General features: G+C 42.1%; 1 pseudogene; it reads left to right on the forward strand.

The window, feature by feature from the left end:
- Positions 1 to 2,713: 2,713 nt before the first annotated feature.
- On the forward strand, positions 2,714 to 5,902 carry LOC138895050 (uncharacterized; annotated as a pseudogene).
- The last annotated feature ends 3,011 nt before the right edge of the window (positions 5,903 to 8,913 follow it).

The raw sequence follows: 8,913 nt of genomic DNA on the forward strand, positions 1-8,913 counted from the left end.
ATTGTGAGAGCGAGTTGCACGCTGCAACAGATTTGGGTGAAATAATAATGGATTATGACTGCTGAGTTGGCTTCAATTATTATAAATGAGTTACCTGATTTATTTCTATTATTTGTTGTTGTTATTAATATTGCGTACAGGTTAATGTAAGTGAACCGCCTTAGCCTCGTCACTACTTCGTCGAGGTTAGGCTCAGCACTTACTAGTACATGGGGTCGGTTGTACTGATACTACACTCTGCACTTCTTGTACAGATTTCAGAGTTGTTCCCAGCGTCGTGCCACAGACTTGCTCGGATTTCAGCTACTCGGAGGAGACTTGAGGTATAACTGCATGGCGTTCGCAGTTCTGAAGTCCCCGTCTATTTTACTTTAGTTGTGTGTATATTTCCAGACAGCTTTATTTTATTCAGACCTTTATTTGTATTATTCTAGAAGCTCGTGCACTTGTGACACCAATTCTGGGATGGTATTTAGACACCGTTATTTTTATGGATTATTCACTATATTTCAAACTTTGCTTCCGCATTTGTTTCTTTGTTATTAATAAATATAAAATTATTTTAAAAATGGATAATATTATTCTAACGTTGGCTTGCCAAGCAAGTGAAATGTTAGGCGCCATCACGGTCCGAAGGTGGGAATTTCGGGTCGTGACAGTTGGTATCAGAGCACTAGGTTACATAGGTCTCACGAGTCACGAGCAAGCTTAGTAGAGTTTGAAGGATCGGTACGGAGACGTCTGTACTTATCTCTTAGAGGCTACGAAGTTTAGGAACAATATCACTTCTTTCTTATTCTGTCGTGCGATTTTATTTTATCATCGATGATTGAACCATTCTACTCTTATTCTCTCGCAGATGGTGAGAACACGTAATACCTCTACCGATGGACAGGGACCAAAACCCCCGGTGGAAACTATGGCCAGGAGTAGAGGTCGAGGCCGAGGTCGTGCTAGAGGCCGAGGAAGAGGCCAAGGTAGAGCTCAGCCCAGAGCTCGAGCAGCTGCACCTGTTGTAGAACCTCAGGTAGACCTTCAGGATGAGGTCCCAGTTGAGAATGTACCAGTTGGACCAGTTCAGGTCCCGGAAGGATTCATAGTCACTCCAGTACTTCAGGACGCTCTAGTCCGTTTGGTAAGTCTTATGGAGGGCGTGGCTCAGAATGGTATATTTCTAGTGGCACCAGCCGTCTCACAGGCTGGGGGAGGAGCACAAACTCCCACTATTCCCGCTCCGGAGCAGATGGCTCCCCAGAATCAGGCTCCAGTAGCCCCGCCAGTTGGGGTAGTTCAGCCAGTTGTTGCAGCACAGACTGGTGATAGGCCCGCCATGTCTTTTGAGGCCTTATTGAGACTGGATAAGTTCACTAAGCTCTTTCCAGTTCACTTCAGTGGTACACCTTCTGAGGACCCACAGAATTATCTTGAACGCTGCCATGAGGTGCTGCGAAACATGGGTATTGTTGAGACTAATAGGGTTGATTTTGCGGTATTCCAGATGACGGGTTCCGCCAAGAGGTGGTGGAGAGATTACACATTGACCCGACCAGTCAGATCACCTGCACATACCTGGGAGCAGTTCTCTAAGCTATTTCTGGAGAAGTTCCTCCCTATCACACTTAGAGAGGAATTTCGCAAGCAATTAGAGCGTCTATAACATGGCAGTATGACTGTAACTCAGTATGAGTCCCGTTTTGTAGATTTGTCCCTCCATGCTCTCATTTTACTACCTATGGAGGGAGAGAGAGTGAGGAGGTTCATTGAAGGCCTCAATCACCCTATCAGACTTCAGATGGCCAAGGAGACCAAAAGTGAGATTTCTTTTTAGGCGGCTGCTAATGTGGCAAGGAGGATAGAGATGGTTCTTGCATAGGAAAGATGGTAGAGGTTCGATAAGAGGCCTCGTCAGTTCGGTGGTTACAGTGGTGCCTCGTTTGGAGGCCGGGGTAATTTTGGTAGGGGTCATCCTCCCAAACCATTTCATTCAGCATTTCATGTATCTCCTGGTGCTTCAGGGAGTCACGGTCCTATTATGCCTTACTGTGGGCAGCCAGTATTTAGTGCACATTCAGCTCCTATCAATGCACCACCACTCCAGAGTTACTACAGTGGTTATCCGGCCCATCTGGGTCAGCTTCAGCTTTAGTAGCCACGGCATCAGGATGGGTGTTATAAGTGTGGGAACATTGGTCACATCAGGAGGTATTGTCCTAGATTCGCGAGTAACAGATCTCGGCAAGATTCTCGTGCCATCATACCCGCACCGGTTGCTTCACCGCCTGCTCAGCCAGCTAGAGGTAGGGGTCAGACAGTTAGAGGTGGAGGTCAGCCATTAGAGGTGGAGGTTAGTCCATTAGAGGTGGAGGTCAGACCGTTAGAAGTGGAGGCCAGCCATTTAGAGACCGTCCCAGAGATGCAGTTCAGAGTGGTAGGGCCCAGCCCTGATTTTATGCTTTTCCAGCTAGGCCTGAGGCCGAGTCATCTGATGTTGTGATCACATGTATTATTCCAGTTTGCCATAGAGATGCTTCAGTTCTATTTGATATTGGATCTACTTATTCCTATGTGTCCTCCTATTTTGCTTCATATTTGGTTGTGCCTTGTGATTCTCTGAGTGCTTTCTGTGTGTGTATCTACACCGGTGGGAGACTCTGTTGTAGTAGATCATGTCTATCATTCGTGTGTGGTTACTATTGGTAATCTTGAAACCAGTATGGATCTTCAACTTCTTGATATGGTAGATTTTGATGTCATCTTGGGTATGGATTAGTTGTCTCCTTACCATGCTATATTGGACTGTCATGCCAAGACAATGACCCTAGTTATGCCGGGGTTACCTCGGTTAGAGTGGAAAGGAACTTCTGACCATTCTGCCAACAGGGTTATTTCTTATATGAAAGCTCGGCGTATGGTAGAGAAAGGGTGTCTAGCCTATTTGGCTTATATTCGCGATCCCAGTGCGGATGTCCCTTCTATGGACTCAGTACAAGTTGTTCATGAATTTTCAGAAGTATTTCCTACAGATTTGCCGGGGATGTCACCCGATAGAGATATTGACTTCTGTATTGATTTGGCTCCGGGCACTCAGCCCATTTCTATTCCACCATACCGTATGGCCCCGCCAGAGTTGAAAGAATTGAAAGAGCAAATACAAGACTTGCTTCATCAGGGATTCATTAGACCCAGTGTCTCGCCCTGGGGTGCACCAATATTATTTGTAAAGAAGAAAGATGGCTCTATGCGGATGTGTATAGATTATCGGTAGTTGAAGAAGGTCACTATCAAAAACAAATATCCACTGCCAAGAATTGATGACTTATTTGATCAGCTTCAGGGTGCCAAGGTATTTTCGAAATTTATTTGAGATCTGGTTACCATCAGTTGAAGATTAGGGCATCTGATGTCCCTAAGACAACTTTTCGGACTCGGTATGGGCATTACGAGTTCCTAGTGATGTCATTTGGGTTGACAAATGCTCCAGCAACATTTATGGATTTGATGAATCGGGTGTTCAAGTCTTATTTGGATTCTTTTGTGGTTGTATTCATTGATGATATCTTGATTTACTCCAGCGGTCGAGAGGAGCATGAGCAGCATCTTCGAAGTGTGCTTCACACCTTGAAGAATAATCAGTTATATGCCAAATTTTCAAAATGTGAGTTTTGGTTAGACTCAGTTGTCTTTTTGGGACATATTGTACCGGCAGAAGGCATAAAGGTGGATCCTAAGAAGATTGAGGCTGTTCAGAATTTGCCTAGACCTACTTCGGTTACAGAGATCTGGAGTTTCCTGGGTTTGGCAGGTTATTATCGTTGGTTCGTGGAAGAATTTCCATCTATAGCAAGCACATTAACCAGACTAACCCAGAAGGGTGTTCCATTGAGATGGTCAGACGAGTGTGATTTGAGCTTTCAGAAGCTCAAGACCGCTTTGACTACGGCGCCAGTATTGGTATTACTCACATTGGGCTTGGAGCAGTATTAATGCAAGATGGAAAGGTAATTGCATATGCGTCGCGTCAGTTAAAAGTTCACGAGAAGAATTATCATGTTCATGACCTAGAATTGGCAGCCATTGTTCATGCGCTGAAGATGTGGAGGCATTACCTCTACGGTGTCTCGTGTGAGGTATTTGCTGATCATCGTAGCCTTCAGTATCTGTTCAAACAAAAAGATCTTAATTTGAGGCAAAGAAGGTGGTTGGAGTTGTTGAAAGACTATGATATCACCATTTTGTATCACCCCAGAAAGGCCAATGTGGTGGCCGATGCTTTGAGTAGAAAGGCTGTGAGTATGGGCAGTCTTGCGTATATTCTGGTTGGTGAGAGACCATTAGCTGCAGATGTTCAGCCTTTGGCTAATTAGTTCATGATGTTAGATGTTTCAGAACCCGGGTTCTAGCTTGCACAGTCGCCCGGTCTTCTTTATATGAGTGCATCAGAGAGAGGCAGTATGATGATCCTCATTTACTTGTCCTTAATGACACGGTATGGCACGGTGATGCCAAAGAGGTTGTTGTAGGGGAAGATGGTGTTCTGCGAATGCAGGGCCGTATTTGTGTGCTTAATGTGGATGGGCTTCGTGAATTAATTCTTGAAGAGGCACACAGTTCCAGGTATTCTATTCATCCAGGTACCGCAAAAATGTATCAAGATTTACGGCAACATTATTGGTGAAGGAGAATGAAAAAGGATATAGTTTCACATGTAGCTCGGTGTCTGAATTGTCAGCAAGTTAAGTACGAGCATCAGAGACCTGGTGGTTTGTTTAAGAAGTTAGAAATTCCTGAGTGGAAGTGGGAGCGTATCACAATGGATTTTGTTGTTGGGCTCCCACGGACTCAGAGAAAATTTGACGCAGTTTGGGTCATTGTGGACAGGCTGACCAAGTCAGCACATTTCATTCCAGTGGCAGTTACCTATTCTTCAGAAAGGTTAGCTGAAATTTATATTCGTGAGATTGTCCGCCTTCACGGTGTGCCCGTGTCTATTATTTCAGATCGAGGTACGCAGTTTACCTCACATTTCTGGAGGGCTGTACAGTGTGAGTTAAGCACGCAGGTGGAGTTGAGTATAGCCTTTCATCCATAGACAGATGGACAGTCACAGTGCACTATTCAGATATTAGAAGATATGCTCCGCGCTTGTATTGTAGACTTTGGAGGTTCTTGGGACCAATTCTTGCCACTTGCGGAGTTTGCTTATAATAATATCTACCACTGGAGTATTCAGATGGATCCATATGAGGCATTATACGGAAGGCGATGCCGATCACCAATTAGTTGGTTTGAACCGGGAGAGGCTCGGTTGTTGGGTACCTATTTGGTACAGGATGCCTTGGATAAGGTCAAGATTATTCAGGATCGACTTCGTACAGCTTAGTCTAGGCAAAAGAGTTATGCCGATTGTAAAGTTCGTGATATTGCATTCATGGTTGGAGAACGAATATTGCTCCGGGTTTCACCTATGAAAGGTGTAATGAGGTTCGGAAAGAAGGGCAAGTTGAGCCCTAGGTATATCGGACCCTTTGAAATTCTTGAAAGGGTGGGTGAAGTAGCCTACAGGCTTGCATTACCACCTAGTTTATCAGCGGTTCATCCAATGTTCCATGTGTCTATGCTCCGTAAATATCATGGTGATCCGTCCCATGTATTAGATTTCAGCTCAGTCCAATTGGACAAAGATTTGACTTACGAGGAGGAGCCGGTGGCTATTCTAGCCCGGCAGGTCCGACAGTTGAGGTCAAAGAGTTATCCTTCAGTTCGGGTGCAATGGAGACGTCATCCAGTAGAGGCATCTACCTGGGAGTCCGAGTCGGACATGCGAAGTAAATATCCACACCTTTTCTCCAGTTCAGGTATTTTCTTTTCTCTAACTCCGTTCGAGGACGAACGTTTGTTTTAGAGGTGGAGAATGTGATGACCCAAAATGTCATCTTTAAATTTAATAAGTAATTATGAGTTCTAAGACCTCGAAAAGCACCATTTTATCATTCCTCGACTTACGTGCGCAGTCCGTAATTTTTTTTTGAAAGTTTTCATGTGAAAAATGAATTAAAATTTGAAATAGAGCTTTAAAATTCAAGTGAGTTGACTTTGGTCAACATTTTTAGCAAACGGACCCGGATCAGTATTTTGACAGTTCCGGTAGTTCCGTATCGTGATTTGGAACTTGGGCGTATGCCCGAGATTTAATTTGGAGGTCCCTAGCTCAAGTTATGACCATTTAACGGAACTAGCAATTTAAAGGCTAAATATTCCAAGTTTGACCACGGGGTTGACTTTTTGATATCGGAGCCGGAATCCGATTCTGGAAATTTTAACAGCTCCGTTATGTCATTTATGACTTGTGTGCCAAATTTGAAGTCATTCCGGATTCATTTAATATGTTTTGGCACGAGATTTGTAAATTAAAAGTTTAAAACCCAAAGTTCGAATCGGGGTGTGAATTATAATTTCAGTGTTGTTTAATATGATTTTAGACCTCGAGTCAGTCCGTATTATGTTACGGGACTTATTGGTATATTCGAGCGGGGTCCTGAGTACCCCAAGAGTGAAACGGATTAAAATTGGAACAAGAATTGGACTTAAGTAAAAATCTGAAATTTGGGTTCTGGTATAATCGCACCTGCGGAATTTTGACCGCAGGTGCGAGCTTGCAGAAGCAAGACTTCCATCGCAGATGCGGCCTTCGCAGGTGCGGCCCTTTTGCGCACAAGCGGACGTCGCAGGTGTGACATTTTGTCCGCAGATGAGGAACCTCGCCTGGCAGCCCCTTTTCGCAGATGCGAGCTCGCATGTGCGAGCCCAGGCACCGCCGATGCGAAAATGCTGGGCAGAATACATAAAATCGGGTCTTAGCCATTTTTACTCATTTTTGAGTTTTGAGTCTCGGATTTGGGCGATTTCAAGGAGGATTTTCACGACTTTGAACTGGGTAAGTGTTCTTTATCATAAAGTGATTATATTTCACAAATCCATGTCTAAATTCATCATTTATTTCAGATTTAGATGGACGAAATTGGAATTTTTGTAAAACTTTCCAAAAACAAAAAATTTAGATTTGAAGGTCCATTTGATATCGGAATTGGACAAATTTGGTATGGTTGAACTCGTATCGGAACGGGTGTTCCTATTTTGTAATTTTTTCCGAGATTTGAGAGGTGGGTCCCACTGCTGAATATTTTAATGAATTTTGGCTTTTTATCCGAAAAATTTGTAAATTCATATGGAATTAATTCCTATGATTAGTATTGAATATATTGAATTGTGTGTGAATAGATTTGAAACTTTCGGAGGCAAATTTAAAAGGAAAAGTTGTGGTTGAATAATTGATTGGAATTTGCAAAGCGAGGTAAGTGTCGGGGTTAACCTTGACTTGAGGGAATAGAACCCTTAAATTGTATGTTATTTGAATTGCATGTAAACGACGTATAGGCGAAGTGACGAGTGTCTATACGTCGTCAAATTAATTGTTTGCCTGCTTACTTAAAAAATCATAAATTATTTTTAATCATACATTAAACATTATAATAATTGTTTCTCTCTCATTCTTTGTCAAATATTAATTCTTGAATTTCTGCATTAATTGTTACATGTTATTTGAATTATGTGCCTTAATTGTTATTTGCATATTAAATATTAAACTGCCTATTTGCTCCCTGATTTCCATAATAATTACTATTTATCATTGGTTGCTTCATAATTAAATCATAATTATTGTATGCTTGTTGTCTTGTGATTTTTATATTAATTGTTGCATTTATTGGGGAATTTCTTCTATAAGAATTTATTGGTAAATGAAAATATTGGAGGATCGGATTGCACGCCGCAATAGATTTATTTAAAAGTCAATATTTGGGGATCGGATTGCACGCCGCAATAGACTTATTTAAAAGTCAATATTAGGGTATCGGATTGCACGCCGTAACATACTTATTTAAAAGTCTATATATATACTTGATTGAAATAAATATATGACAGACTTGATTAAAAGGAATATATTGGGAGAGCGGGTTGCACGCTGCAATAGAATTGAATGTGAATATATTGTGAGAGCGGGTTGCACGCTGCAACAGAGTTGGGTGAAATAATAATGGATTATGACTGCTGAGTTGGCTTCAATTATTATAAATGAGTTACCTGATTTATTTCTATTATTTATTGTTGTTATTAATATTGCGTACAGGTTAATGTAAGTGAACCGCCTTAGCCTCGTCACTACTTCGTCGAGGTTAGGCTCAGCACTTACCAGTACATGGGGTCGGTTGTACTGATACTACACTCTGCACTTCTTGTGCAGATTTCGGAGTTGGTCCCAGCGGCGTGCCATAGACTTGCTGGATTTCAGCTACTCAGAGGAGACTTGAGGTATAACTGCATGGCGTCCGCAGTTCTGAAGTCCCCGTCTATTTTACTTTAGTTGTGTGTATATTTCCAGACAGCTTTATTTTATTCAGACCTTTATTTGTATTATTCTAGAAGCTCGTGCACTTGTGACACCAATTCTGGGATTGTATTTAGACACCGTTATTTTTATGGATTATTCACTATATTTCAAACTTTGCTTCCGCATTTGTTTCTTTGTTATTAATCAATTTAAAATTATTTTAAAAATGGATAATATTATTCTAACGTTGGCTTGCCTAGCAAGTGAAATGTTAGGGGCCATCACGGTCTGAATGTGAAAATTTTGGGTCGTGACATTTTCATTCTTGATAAAGCCCGTGGAATGTGTTAACGATGGAATAGGGATCATAACACGGGACTAAAAAATAGCAATCATTAACTAATATAGCCCGTAGCAAGGCAGGACAGACTTTCCCTCACCATAAAAGAAGAAAACAAAATATTTTATTTACATTAATCTTTTGACAGGAAACGGAAGGCCAGCATGTAGGAACACCACTACTTGCA

This window comes from Nicotiana tomentosiformis, chromosome 7 (genome assembly GCF_000390325.3).
Source record: "Nicotiana tomentosiformis chromosome 7, ASM39032v3, whole genome shotgun sequence".
Lineage (NCBI taxonomy): Eukaryota > Viridiplantae > Streptophyta > Magnoliopsida > Solanales > Solanaceae > Nicotiana > Nicotiana tomentosiformis.